The following is a 15,153-nucleotide window of genomic DNA, read 5'->3' on the forward strand; positions in this document are numbered from 1 at the left end:
GGTCTGTCTGTTCGTTTGTCTAGCTGTTCGTCCGTATGTCTGTCCGTCTGGAGTTGTCTGTATGAAACGCTTTTATTTCCACGCGATATCTCAAAAAGCCTTTGAGCTTTTGAAATATTTTACACAATAAATTCCTATAGACTAAGATAGATCTCTATTATTGATTTTGAGGACAAAAGATCAAGGTAAAAAAAATTCTCTGTGTCTGAAAACTTTCATTTCCGGGTGATATCTCAGAAGTTAAGCTTTTAAGTTTTTTCTCAATTTTTAAAATGCCCTACCCAATCAGCCCCCCCCCCTTCCGGGTCATACTCTTATATTTCCTTAAGCGCTTTTACAGATTCTCTGAATTAACGTGTTTTATTTACCCAAAGAACTATCCAGATTCAAATTAATATTTTTATTTAGATATTAAATGTAAATGAATTATATCAACATATATCAAATTCTTTCCCATTGGCGTTACTTAGGTGTTCGAAGCAAATTCCAAAGGGGGGGGGGCTAAAACACCAAAAACCCCAATTTTGAATGCCTATATTATGTCTATGTTTGCAAAAAAAAGTGGGGGAGGGGGGCGGCTAAGCCCCTCCCCCCCTTCCGACGTCTCTGCGCTATATAAATATTCTATAAATCACATAATGGCATGCACAGTTTAACACATTTTTTAATATCATCAAATGTTACGCTCTAAATAAATCTAAATAAAATGAATGAGCGAAAATTAATAAATAAAATAGACAGAAAGAAACATATAAAAAAATTAAATGACTTTTACAAGTTGTGGTATCAATTTAAAATTATTTTGTGGTAGGTCATGCATGTACTGTGGTTTTTGCCATGGATATTGGCGTGTGTAGCTCTGTCGATGAAACACCTGGCTTGATGCAGGATTTCTGAATTTGATTCCCTTTATAACCATACATTTATACATACATAATATTTACCTGTGGTGTACTGGTTCTGTAATTATATAAATAATTAAATCAAATATTTTTTTAAGATATAAGACTAATTAATAAGTTCTACTTATTAATTATTTTTAAAATGCATCCTTAATATCATTTAAATTTTCAAAGAAGAACATGAAGAAGAAGAAAAATATTTAAAGTTTAAAGCATGTTATAGCAATAATTATGAAAAGAGAATGGAGAATGTTAAATATGAATTATTTAAATGAATTGATTAAAAATGATTTTAAAAATTCATTTCTTAGAATCATTTTATTCCCTCAACATGGTACATGAGGAACATAGAGTATAAACAATGTCTAAGTTTTAATCGTCAGAGGTATATACCCCGGCATAATATTAATATACAAATACATATATTTAATTAAATTTTTTGCAACTGCATTTTGATGTACATATAGTACAAATAATAACAGAGTATATGTATTCAATGCAAAAAAAAAATCAGGACAATTAAGAAGGACAGACAATCTCAAATATTTTTGAAATAAATGGACAAAGTTTTCTTAAAGATTTTATATTTGAATTAGCCATGAGTTCATAAAACTTTACAACATTTGGTTTAGTGCAGTAGCTATGTAATTTTTTTCCAATCTCTGAAAAAGCTGTATATTCTAAAATGTAGTGGTATTCCTCACTTTTTTACCCCATTGTACAAAGTAAACATACTTTTCAGTAAGTGGGGTGTCACGCCACCTCCCAGTTTCTAAAGGTAGATGATGATTTGAAGTACGCACGCATTTTCATCAATACCTTTGTATGTACATGATTAAAATTGAGATTTATATATATGTGTGCTTTTATTCACATGTGTGTATAATTAATTTCTTATACGCATAGGAACAATGCCCAGGCACTTGTTTGGGAATAAAATTTTAACCTATATAGTAGAAATCATCTTGTAATGTATGATCGGAAGCACCCTGTTAATTTTCGATAAGGTTAAGGAATTATACTATGGGTCAATTTTTTTTCTGAAACAAGTGTCTCTGGTAAAATGCCATAGGGGTCTTACTATATGATAAATTTGTCCTCCGATAAAAATAAGTATTTTTTTTACCAAAAAAATCTAAACATAACACAATCTAACACAACTCAGATAACCCTCTTTTGTTTTAAGTTTTAACATTTAATTTGTTTATATGATCATAATATAATTTGATTTATTAAGGTCTTCCGTTTCCAACGGAAGACCTTCTACTGATTCTGTTGGTAAAGATTATTATTCTTTTTTTTTCTTCTGCTTCCTAGACCGCAACTTTGAGGCCTCATATCTCGCTCATTTCTCAACGGATTTCGCTCAAATTTTCAGACGTTATAGGCTTTAATAAACTCTATCAGAATGCTGTCTAAAATTTCAAAAAGCCACTTCCGGTTTTGAGTTATTCCCCTTTAAAGGAAAATTTTTAGGCTTTCGTTTCCAGACAAAGGCTCAGAGATGGCTAAAGCTGGAGCAGAAATTCTACTGACTTTAGATAAAAGAAGGATTGAAGTTGTGCACATCGGTTTTTGTTTTTCGATTTCTCTATTCAAAATGGCGCTATATAGGGGTAAAAAATTAGAACGCTTAAAAGAACCAAAAATTACTCATATTTTTCTTTTTATCTTCTAAACTAAAAATATTTTGTTAAAATATATAGAACATAATTTGTGCAGAATTAGAAGATCTTTCAAATGATATGTCGAAAAAAGGGCTGACCCCTATACTAAGGGACCTAGAGGGGCCAAAAGTTTTTTCCAGATATCTCAAAAAGTATTGAGAATTTGTTATGCATCAAAAAAGCAAAGTTGTTCAAAATATCAAGATTCATCTTATGGGGTCGTCAAAATACATCTGGCGACGTCACTTCCGGTTGAACCGGAAGTAGTCAGAAAATGCATATTTTTGACAGTTTTTTGGGTAACATGTCTCACTAGAAGCTTAATATTAATTTTCCGTCCGTCGTCGTCACTTCCGGTCAAACCGGAAGTACCAAAGAATAGCTTAATTTTGCTATACTCAACATAGATTTGGAGGATTAACCCATTTTTGGACTTCATTACTCTTTTTTTTCAAAATGAAAGTTACTTCCGGTCAAACAGGACGGAAGACCTACTCGTTGCTTTGCAACGAGCTCGGCTCTAGTCTTATATTTCTATTTTCAATTGTTTTCTCTATGATAAACACTACAAAAGTGTATCTTGTTAATTTCATGATAATACCCTGTGGTATGTATATTTCTCTATTACTGAAAGGTCAGGTGTCAACCTGCATGTATATCACTGGCGTATAAATATACTCAAGAAAAAATAGATGTTTTGTTTAATTGTTTACTAATTAATTTGATATGATATATCTTTTTAACAAACAAAATAAATAATGAATTATCTTCGGCTCGAAAGCAAGTCACTAGCGCAACGCTGTCCACTATCACCGAGGCCTTGCGAGTCCGAGAACTCCACTTCCGTAACAGCCACGTGGAGAAATTGACATTGCCACATGGATCTGCACGTACTCCATCATCTGATGCAGACATCGTCCCTTAGTCATTACCATCCGACTTCTTAAGCAACTCAACTTCTTCTGTTATTATAACATCCATACAAATCGGTTTCCTGACCATACTGACCAGCTCCCGTTTCATCAACTGCAAAATTGCATTCAATATGGCGGCGGAGAAGTGACATAGTGCTGATATATGTTCGTGCTTCCGACAACCTAAATCTAGGTCACATATATATAATTAAAGTCAACAAGATTTCTTTGATCATCATTTAAAATTCTTTTGTTGTTTATTTTATAAATGTTGATATTTGACTACGGTAAATATAAATAGTCAATAAATTTGTTTCGTGTTTTTGGGACTATTTTTTATAGTAAAATTTGACGTCATGGGGCCTTGTGCATTTCAAATCTACTCAATTAGACAGTATTTCGATTTATTTTAAGATGGTTATTTCAAGTAAAAATGGAAATATAAGGAATCACTGTCTAGTTTTAAGGGTATGCCAGGGACATCAACAATAGTAGGAAACATGGGATAATTTTAGCATAACGGGCTTCGCCCGTTATGCAAATTATCCCATGTTTCCCACTATTGTTGATGCCCTGGCATACCCTCAAAACTAGACAGTGATTCCTTAAAAGATACTGAGAAAAAAAACATGAGAGTCAAACACCTGTATCTCTTGATATGCTATGCAGATAACATTACAGTCAAACACCTGTATCCTAGTCTATTGTTATGCTATACAGATAACAATACAGTCAAACACTTGTATCCTAGTCTCTTGATATGCTATACAGATAACATTACAGTCAAACACCTGTATCCTAGTCTATTGTTATGCTATACAGATAACATTACAGTCAAACATCTGTATCCTTGTCTATTGTTATGCTATACAGATAACATTACAGTCAAACACCTGTATTCTAGTCTCCTGATATGCTATACAGATAACATTACAGTCAAACACTTGTATCCTAGTCTCTTGATATGCTATGCAGATAACATTACAGTCAAACACCTGTATCCTAGTCTCTTGATATGCTATACAGATAACATTACAGTCAAACATCTGTATCCTTGTCTATTGTTATGCTATACAGATAACATTACAATCAAACACTTGTATCCCTGTCTCTTGATATGCTATACAGATAACATTACAATCAAACATCTGTATCCTTGTTTCCTGATATGCTATACCGATAACATTACAGTCAAACATCTGTATCCTTGTCTCTTGATATGCTATACAGATAACATTACAGTCAAACACCTGTATCCTTGTCTATTGTTATGCTATACAGATAACATTACAATCAAACACCTGTATCCTAGTCTATTGTTATGCTATACAGATAACATTACAGTCAAACACCTGTATCATTGTCTCTTGATATGCTTTACAGATAACATTACAGTCAAACACTTGTATCCTAGTCTATTGTTATGCTATACAGATAACATTACAATCAAACACCTGTATCCTAGTCTCTTGATATGCTATACAGATAACATTACAGTCAAACACCTGTATCCTAGTCTCTTGATATGCTCTTCAGATAACATTACAGTCAAACACTTGTATCCTAGTCTCTTGATATGCTATACAGATAACATTACAGTCAAACACTTGTATCCTAGTCTATTGTTATGCTACACAGATAACATTACAGTCAAACACCTGTATCCTTGTCTCTTGATATGCTATACAGATAACATTACAGGCAAACACCTGTATCCTTGTCTATTGTTATGCTATACAGATAACATTACAATCAAACACCTGTATCCTAGTCTCTTGTTATGCTATACAGATAACATTACAGTCAAACACTTGTATCCTAGTCTATTGTTATGCTACACAGATAACATTACAGTAGTCAAACACCTGTATCCTAGTCTCTTGATATGCTATACAGATAACATAACAATCAAACATCTGTATCCTTGTCTCTTGTTATGCTATACAGATAACATTACAGTCAAACACCTGTATCCTAGTCTCTTGATATGCTATACAGAAAACATAATCAAACACCTGTATCCTAGTCTCTTGATATGCTATACAGATAACATTACAGTAGTCAAACACCTGTATCCTAGTCTCTTGATATTCTATACAGATAACATAACAATCAAACACTTGTATCCTAATCTCTTGATATACTATACAGATAACATTACAGTCAAACACCTGTATCCTTGTCTATTGTTATGCTATACAGATAACATTACAGTCAAACATCTGTATCCTTGTCTATTGATATGCTATACAGATAACATTACAGTCAAACACCTGTATCCTAGTCTCTTGATATGCTATACAGATAACATTACAGTCAAACACCTGTATCCTAGTCTCTTGATATGCTATACAGATAACATTACAGTCAAACATCTGTATCCTTGTCTATTGTTATGCTATACAGATAACATTACAGTCAAACACTTGTATCCTAGTCTCTTGATATGCTATACAGATAACATAACAATCAAACATCTGTATCCTTGTCTCTTGATATGCTATACAGATAACATTACAGTCACACATCTGTATCCTTGTCTGTTGTTATGCTATACAGATAACATTACAGTCAAACACTTGTATCCTAGTCTCTTGATATGCTATACAGATAACATTACAGTCAAACACCTGTATCCTTGTCTATTGTTATGCTATACAGATAACATTACAGTCAAACACCTGTATCCTAGTCTCTTGATATGCTATACAGATAACATTACAATCAAACACTTGTATCCTTGTCTCTTGATATGCTATACAGATAACATTACAGTCAAACATCTGTATCCTTGTCTATTGTTATGCTATACAGATAACATTACAGTCAAACACCTGTATCCTTGTCTCTTGATATGCTATACAGATAACATTACAATCAAACACTTGTATCCTTGTCTCTTGATATGCTATACAGATAACATTACAGTCAAACATCTCTATCCTTGTCTATTGTTATGCTATACAGATAACATTACAGTCAAACACCTGTATCCTTGTCTATTGTTATGCTATACAGATAACATTACAGTCAAACACCTGTATCCTTGTCTATTGTTATGCTATACAGATAACATTACAGTCAAACATCTGTATCCTTGTCTATTGTTATGCTATACAGATAACATAACAATCATACACCTGTATCCTAGTCTCTTGATATGCTATACAGATAACATTACAGTCAAACACCTGTATCCTAGTCTCTTGATATGCTATACAGATAACATTACAGTCAAACACTTGTATCCTAGTCTCTTGATATGCTATACAGATAACATCACAGTCAAACACCTGTATCCTAGTCTATTATTATGCTATACAGATAACATTACAGTAGTCAATAACAATATACCTGCAAGTTTATTCATTGTTATCATTAAGGTCAACAGTATTGATCTTATTTTATTTTGCACTCATATTGTTCACAATAAATAGCTTTTTCTCCTTCTCATTACTCAAGATTTTATTGGATATAGTCTTCTATCAGTATCTGAAATAGAAGAATTTAACAAAATGGAGGCAACAACAATTTCAGCCTCTACAAACAGGATGTCTTCGAAATATTGAACTCCGATATTCATGTTCTGCCCCATCCTGCAAAAGACAACCAAGTCTATATTACTTAATTTTTAAAAAGATTGGAATTCTTTCAATTCATACAAGTAGAAAAAAAAACTTACTCATCTTCTAATTTTGCTCTCAATGCATCATTTTGACAATTCTTTACTGTCAAAAAACATCCAGGAGCATATCCAATTCTCCTATATAATGAAAATAACAAAACAGAGAAATGAAAGTCTCTGAATTATGCTACTGTTATCATTATCCATTAACATGAATTTTCAATTTCATGATTAACTGTAAAACTATATTACCTTGCTATTTATGTATAATAAGAATATAAAGTTCCTTTATGTATTTAGATTCAATTTGTAGTGCAAAGATAACTTGCCATATTCAGATATTAACAATGACTTCTATTACTTCTAATCATAGATGGTATGTACACACATGTAAATAAACAAGCAGACAAGAGGCAATGCAAACCTTGCTTAAATAAAATAACTTCAGAATTATCCACAACTACTTCAGGAGCATTAAGAAAAACACTTTAATTTTAATCTTACAGCTTTGATTTTGGCTTAAAAACACCAAACTCCTCCAAAACGAGGGCTTTTAGCTCTTTCATGCCCTAAAAGGAAAGAAACTTAGTTCATTATGTAGAATTTTAAAACATATGATTTTTTCACTTATTTTTTAATCTATTTTAAACCAATGTAATTTGCCTTATTCCCAAATATTTTCAATCTTTCTTCTATTCCAGTTGTGCTCATTCTCATTTCTAAATTGTGGTTTAAGCTGTCATCTTGAATCCACCGAAGGTGTCTCCAGTGTGGCTCATAGTATCTGTGAAAATAGCATGCATTTGCTTGAACAAAAATATTATACTCCATACATGATGTGTCAAATATAAATTGTAACACAGTGAGAAAAGCAACATTCATCAATTCACCATCAATCTATAAGATATAATTCATAATTACTTAAATTCATGACTATCAACTTACTCTGTACTCCTGTCACTGATGTTTATGATTCTGTAAAGGCTTTCTTTAGCATCTTCAAACTAAAAATTTATTTATTTTTCATTTTTAAGTATGAAAATTATATTCAATAAATATGACCAAGATATAATGATGCAAAAATTACAAAGAAGTGTTGACATAAGAAAACATATTTATAATATGTTCAATTTAGATACAATTTTTTCAGAAATTTGTGTTATGTTCTATCTTCAACCAACATTTACAGATTTTAATTTTTTAAGGTGATGATTGTTTTCTCATATTTTACATGATATTCAAATAGCATTCTCTAATGAAAAACTTCTTACTAAAGTGGAGAGCTTTTGGTTATCAACATAAGTATCCCCTTTCATGATATTCCATGATGTATCTGGTGCAATGTCACATAGTAACTTGACAATATTTTGACACTCCAAGGACTGGAAAATATGTAAATTATAATGGTGAACATTTCAAAGCACCCTAAAAAAACAGGCATTCCAACTGAGACATGATATGTTGCCTTTTTCCAGAAATGCAATTTGTAGCCCATTATAAATAAATATTCTGAATATCAGCACACACACATATTGTTTAATGACCTATCCTTTTCTGATAAATATTCTTGTTGAAAGGTAACAAATATTTAATGCATTATGATAATTTGATAAAAGCATAGAGTGACAATGACATAATTTTGTCTTTGACACTTCACAGAGACTTCTCTACCAGACTGTGACAAGCGTTGAACTAAGCATGAAGTTTTTTTATGTATGAAAAAAGACAAACATTAAACAATATGCCATCTCATCTAATTTCCCAAGATAATACTTGTCAATTAGGTATTAAAAAGAAATAAAAATTAAAACTCAGTAATACTGGGATAAACACACCTTTGCTTCTGTGCTTTTGCAAACCCAGTTTATCTCCTCCTCAGATGTTTCAGCATCGTCACTTTTAGTACTTTATGCTCTAAAGTAGATAAATGTAAAATTATTTACATTAAATAATATTAATGAAAATTAAATTTACAACAATGATTGCCAAATCAATTGTTAAGTCATTACCTGTTTGTATTTCGTGCAGCGAATTTTACGCATGGGCTTCCTTGAAGAAGAGCACAAACTTGATTTTTTGGGGCCCTCCCTACAAATCATTAAAAGAATCTTTCAAACATATCAAATTTGATGCATAACACTACAAAATTCTTGAAGTCATCACAATTCATCTCTTCCAATATATTTAATGTTGTTGCAACTATAAAAAAATACACTTATTTATGTATTATACGTACTCTCTAAGTTACCAAAATGCTCTCTCTGTACTTACAAATTGTTATCCTTGACAGATTCTTTTGAATTTGTGTGACCATATCTGAAATATAGCAGTAGATAAAGTTTTATAACTGCTATATTACTAATTTAAAAAATTCAATAAATGAATATAAAAAGTCATATATGTGAGAATTTTACAAAGTAGGAAAGTAGTCTCTCATTTAACAATTAACTAAGAAGTTGATTTAATTCATAAACTAAGAAAACTTTTACATACAGTTTATAATATCTACAATATGTATATTAGATACTTTCTCATTATGAACAAAAAATATAAAGAGCTACTGTACTTGTAAAATACTTCTTCAATGGCCCATATCTCTCTCTCACAATAATCTGTCATAAAACATTTTGGATTCCAATTCCAGTTTTTTGGCTTTTCCGGATCTTCATCCATCCAGCGTTTTATGGTAGTTAGCCCTTTCTTAATTGCATTCTTTGTCTCATGCTGAACCACAAACTCTGCAACCACACTGAATCCCATATTAGTCTTCACAGCAAGGAAGAATAATGGAAGGGCATATTTTGTGGTTCGATAAGTAGCATCCAAGAGACAGAGGGCATTACCATACCTTTAATCGAGATTTGTTAATGACAAATCAGTTTTAAAGCTTTTCTGGGACAATTAAAAGAAACAACAAAAATGAAATTATACAAACAAACTGAAGGTTACTTCATCAAATGATTAAGATGTACATGACTTACCTATACAAAAGATGTCTCTGAAATCGTGTCTGATGACAGAAGAAGAAGTCTGTGGTTTCTGCTTCCATCTGAGGACACACCTCATCATCATCATCCTGTTCAAGGCAGTCGACTCCTGGAAGATCTTCATTGGTTGGTGGTGATGGAAGAGAGGATGCTGGCAGAAAACAAAAATTATCACTTGGATATGTTCTTTCCCATTCAGAGAGTTACTGCTGGAGATTCTCTTGATCTATTTTTGAATATCTGAAATACATAATGCAAAAAAATAAAATATACACAATACACAATGTCATACTACTGGTACTTTGTAGTATATCAACAAATTTTCAGGACAAGTTCCTTGTTTTGTGATGCAGTTATTTGGTGCTTAAATTATAAGAAAACCTTATTTTCTCAAAGATTTGGTTATTGTTGCAAATAATATCTATATTAAAAATAAGTATGCCAAATAATGAAAATTTTACAATTACCGATAGGCAGTTTCAAATTAATGCATAAATAAAAGATCGCTTCTTAAGGAAAGATAATTTACTATTCCCTTTATTGGGGAGAAAGGAAAACACTGCCTTCTATCATTTCAGTCATTAATTTTATGAATAGGATTTTATTTTTAAAAAAAGTACACATAACATGCATAACTATAATGCAAAATAATTACCTAATACGTAGCATAGCTCTGTATACGTGCATTCTGATGGTGGTGTCCGTTGGATAGTATGCTGCATCTGAGGATGGAGGTATTTTTCTGTCTCTAAAGAGAACTGACTCCACATAAATCCGTATGTGCCTTCTCATTTCTGAAACACTGGAAACGCCTTGACTGATCATATCACCAATCTTTTCTCTGACTTCTTTTGAAAGAGGATTCAGCAAACCTGTGAGCTGAAAGAAAATACATACAACAAAAAGTTTTATTGTGAGTTGAAAATATTCAATTTTCATGAACAAAGTGTGTTGCATACTAGTATATATCTGATATTCATAAAAAACTGAAAGTTGAGTGATGATTATAATACATTCCAAGTAATTTACCTCTCCAGTAAGATGTTTTGATTCATGATCCTTCTCCTTTGGTAGTAGAATATAAATACGCCTCTCTTTCTTAACTTTTGATGAATTGTCTAAAAGATCATCCCTAAGATTTTCACTTGCCTTCCTCTTGATCTTTTCTGTGTTTTTCGTCACCTTTAAAATTAAATTCAATTAATCATATCTGTAATCAACACAGTAAAATTGGAAATAAACATCAAATTCACATATATAACGAATAATTTTACCTTATAGTCAGGAAAGAACACAACATCTTTCATGATTTTTCTTTGCATTGCAATTCTTTTTCTTTGAAGCTTGAAGTAGCTTTTTAGTTTTTTGGGGCACAGGATGATCACCCTTAAACAAACATTAGAAGAAACTTTACTTAATCGAAACAAATACCAACTTAAATTAGTTGTCTAAATATCTGCATACAGAGATCTACCAGACCGCCCTGGTCTTAGATAGCCATATAAGTGTATTATAGAGTCCAGATGTACTATATGTAGGACATGTAGTACTGATGGTCACCTATATATGACCTTGTAGCAAGAGATCTGCCAGACTGACCTTCTCATCTACCAGACCGCCCTGGTCCTTGTGTGCCATATAAGTGTATTATAGAGTCCACATGTACTATATGTAGGACATGTAGTACTGTAGGTCACCTATATATGACCTTGTAGCAAGAGATCTGCCAGACTGACCTTCTCATCTACCAGACCGCCCTGGTCTTAGATAGCCATATAAGTGAATTATAGAGTCCAGATGTACTATATGTAGGACATGTAGTACTGTAGGTCACCTATATATGACCTTGTAGCAAGAGATCTGCCAGACTGACCTTCTCATCTACCAGACCGCCCTGGTCCTTGTGTACCATATAAGTGTATTACAGAGTCCAGATGTACTATATGTAGGACATGTAGTACTGATGGTCACCTATATATGACCTTGTAGCAAGAGATCTGCCAGACTGACCTTCTCATCTACCAGACCGCCCTGGTCCTTGTATGCTTTATAAGTGTATTATAGAGTCCAGATATACTATATGTAGGACATGTAGTACTGTTGGTCACCTATATATGACCTTGTAGCAAGAGATCTGCCAGACTGACCTTCTCATCTACCCGACCGCCCTGGTCCTTGTATGCCATATAAGTGTATTATAGAGTCCAGATATACTATATGTAGGACATGTAGTACTGTTGGTCACCTATATATGACCTTGTAGCAAGAGATCTGCCAGACTGACCTTCTCATCTACCAGACCGCCCTGGTCTTAGATAGCCATTTAAGTGAATTATAGAGTCCAGATGTACTATATGTAGGACATGTAGTACTGTTGGTCACCTATATATGACCTTGTAGCAAGAGATCTGCCAGACTGACCTTCTCATCTACCAGACCGCTCTGGTCTTAGATAGCCATTTAAGTGAAATTTAGAGTCCAGATGTACTATATGTAGGACATGTAGTACTGTAGGTCACCTATATATGACCTTGTAGCAAGAGATCTGCCAGACTGACCTTCTCATCTACCAGACCGCCCTGGTCTTAGATAGCCATTTAAGTGAATTATAGAGTCCAGATGTACTATATGTAGGACATGTAGTACTGTTGGTCACCTATATATGACCTTGTAGCAAGAGATCTGCCAGACTGACCTTCTCATCTACCAGACCGCCCTGGTCCTTGTATGCCATATAATTGTATTATAGAGTCCAGATATACTATATGTAGGACATGTAGTACTGTTGGTCACCTATATATGACCTTGTAGCAAGAGATCTGCCAGACTGACCTTCTCATCTACCAGACCGCCCTGGTCCTTGTATGCCATATAAGTGTATTATAGAGTCCAGATATACTATGTATATGTAGGACATGTAGTACTGTTGGTCACCTATATATGACCTTGTAGCAAGAGATCTGCCAGACTGACCTTCTCATCTACCAGACCGCCCTGGTCTAAGATAGCCATATAAGTGAATTATAGAGTCCAGATGTACTATATGTAGGACATGTAGTACTGTAGGTCACCTATATATGACCTTGTAGCAAGAGATCTGCCAGACTGACCTTCTCATCTACCAGACCGCCCTGGTCCTTGTGTACCATATAAGTGTATTACAGAGTCCAGATGTACTATATGTAGGACATGTAGTACTGTAGGTCACCTATATATGACCTTGTAGCAAGAGATCTGCCAGACTGACCTTCTCATCTACCAGACCGCCCTGGTCCTTGTATGCCATATAAGTGTATTACAGAGTTCAGATATACTATATGTAGGACATGTAGTGCTGTTGGTTACCTATATATGACCTTGTAGCAAGAGATCTGCCAGACTGACCTTCTCATCTACCAGACCGCCCTGGTCTTAGATAGCCATTTAAGTGAATTATAGAGTCCAGATGTACTATATGTAGGACATGTAGTACTGTTGGTCACCTATATATGAAATTAAGTTCCAGAAAAAATGTACTTTGTGAAAACTAGTATAATTTCTCATTGGCAATATTTGAGGTACACTTACTTGCTACAGAAGTAATTTGCTGATGGATGTAACATTTACAAATTCCAATTTACCTTTAGAAGACCTCTGCTTAATTTACTTTTTTTTGTGCTTATCCTTGCCAAACAAGCAATGTCGCTCATATCTGGCAAGGATAACAAATGGTGTTCCATCATATGGTATTACACCAGGATTTCCCCACGTCTTTGAATCTGACACGAGACTTCTCTGTTATACCTGTCATAAATATTTTTCATAAAATACTGTAAAATAAATAAAAGAAATTGGGATCCAAATAATGAATTAAAAAGGTTGTTGTCTGAAAAGTTAAGAAAACATAAAAAATTTCTTGTATTTTCCCCTCATAAAAGTCCTATGAATTCATGAATGTCGAAGGTATAAAAAATTATTAAAAAGGAATGATGTTATACATAGTTTTTAGTTGGTTAAGATGCAACTTCATTTTTTTTTCCAAAAATCTTTCTGGAACAATTCTACAAATATTTGCCATAAACTGCATGTAAGGGAGCAGGCGAGGATACAGAATTTTTTTTCCAGAAGGGGGTCCACTCCAGTTCAAAAAAAATCCAAATCCAGAAATTTATTGACAAGCAAAAAAAACACCTAAACTCGCCCAAACTACCAGGAGGTCTGCGTTTTCCGAGGGGGACCAAGGTAACTTTTTTCTTGCTTTAGTATATAAATTTACAAACCTTGCAAATACCAGGGGGGAGGGGCTGACTGCACAGATCCATGCATGGGGAGGACACTTCTTGGGGACACATATTAAAGGGATCATTTTAACTAAAATCTTAATTTACATGTACACTGCTTATATACAACTGTATATATATATATATATATATATATATATATATATATATATATATATATATATATATATATATATATATATATATATATATATATTGTTTGTTATATTCCATGAGCCAAACCCTGTGTCCTGTGCGATCATAGGGACAATTAACCTATATAAATTACATCTTTACAAAATCTCAATTAATATCTTACTAATGTTTTGTTAAGTTGGTGTCATAGCTTTTATTTATTTATGTATCTGATATTAAGCATAATTAACTTACGTATCTCGCCTGTTCCAAATTGTGCCTCCCTCTTTCCGGAAACGAATGTCAGAGATGTTTCCACTTGAAAGACTCTCCGCACATTTTCGGCCTCTTCCAGGGTATTGACCCAGCCACAGAGACCATCTTCGGAAACGGTATTCCAAAGAATATGCCAACTAGGCACTTCTGTCATCGTTATTTATATATACATGATATATTGTATCAACTCTTTCCAAAATTTATCGCGGCTTTTTGATAAAAGTTAAAACGAAAGTAGCGTGTATCAACATCCGGTTTAAATGAATATTCATGACCTCTGACGCGGTCGGGCTATCAGATTCCATTGAACGCCTTCCGTCTTTACCGTACGCAGGAAAATCGGATATCAGACAGGCAGGCCAGTCTAAACAAGTTTCAGCAGTGAGTT

The 15,153-nt window shown here is 33.3% G+C and overlaps 1 pseudogene; it reads right to left on the reverse strand.

Annotated features, from left to right (window-relative positions):
* Nucleotides 1-6,832: 6,832 nt before the first annotated feature.
* LOC134239651 (uncharacterized) lies at nucleotides 6,833-14,919 on the reverse strand (annotated as a pseudogene).
* Nucleotides 14,920-15,153: the final 234 nt, after the last annotated feature.

Source organism: Saccostrea cucullata, unplaced genomic scaffold (assembly GCF_032062105.1).
Source record: "Saccostrea cucullata isolate Sc308-1 unplaced genomic scaffold, CSIRO_AGI_Scuc_v1 ctg3320, whole genome shotgun sequence".
NCBI lineage: Eukaryota > Metazoa > Mollusca > Bivalvia > Ostreida > Ostreidae > Saccostrea > Saccostrea cuccullata.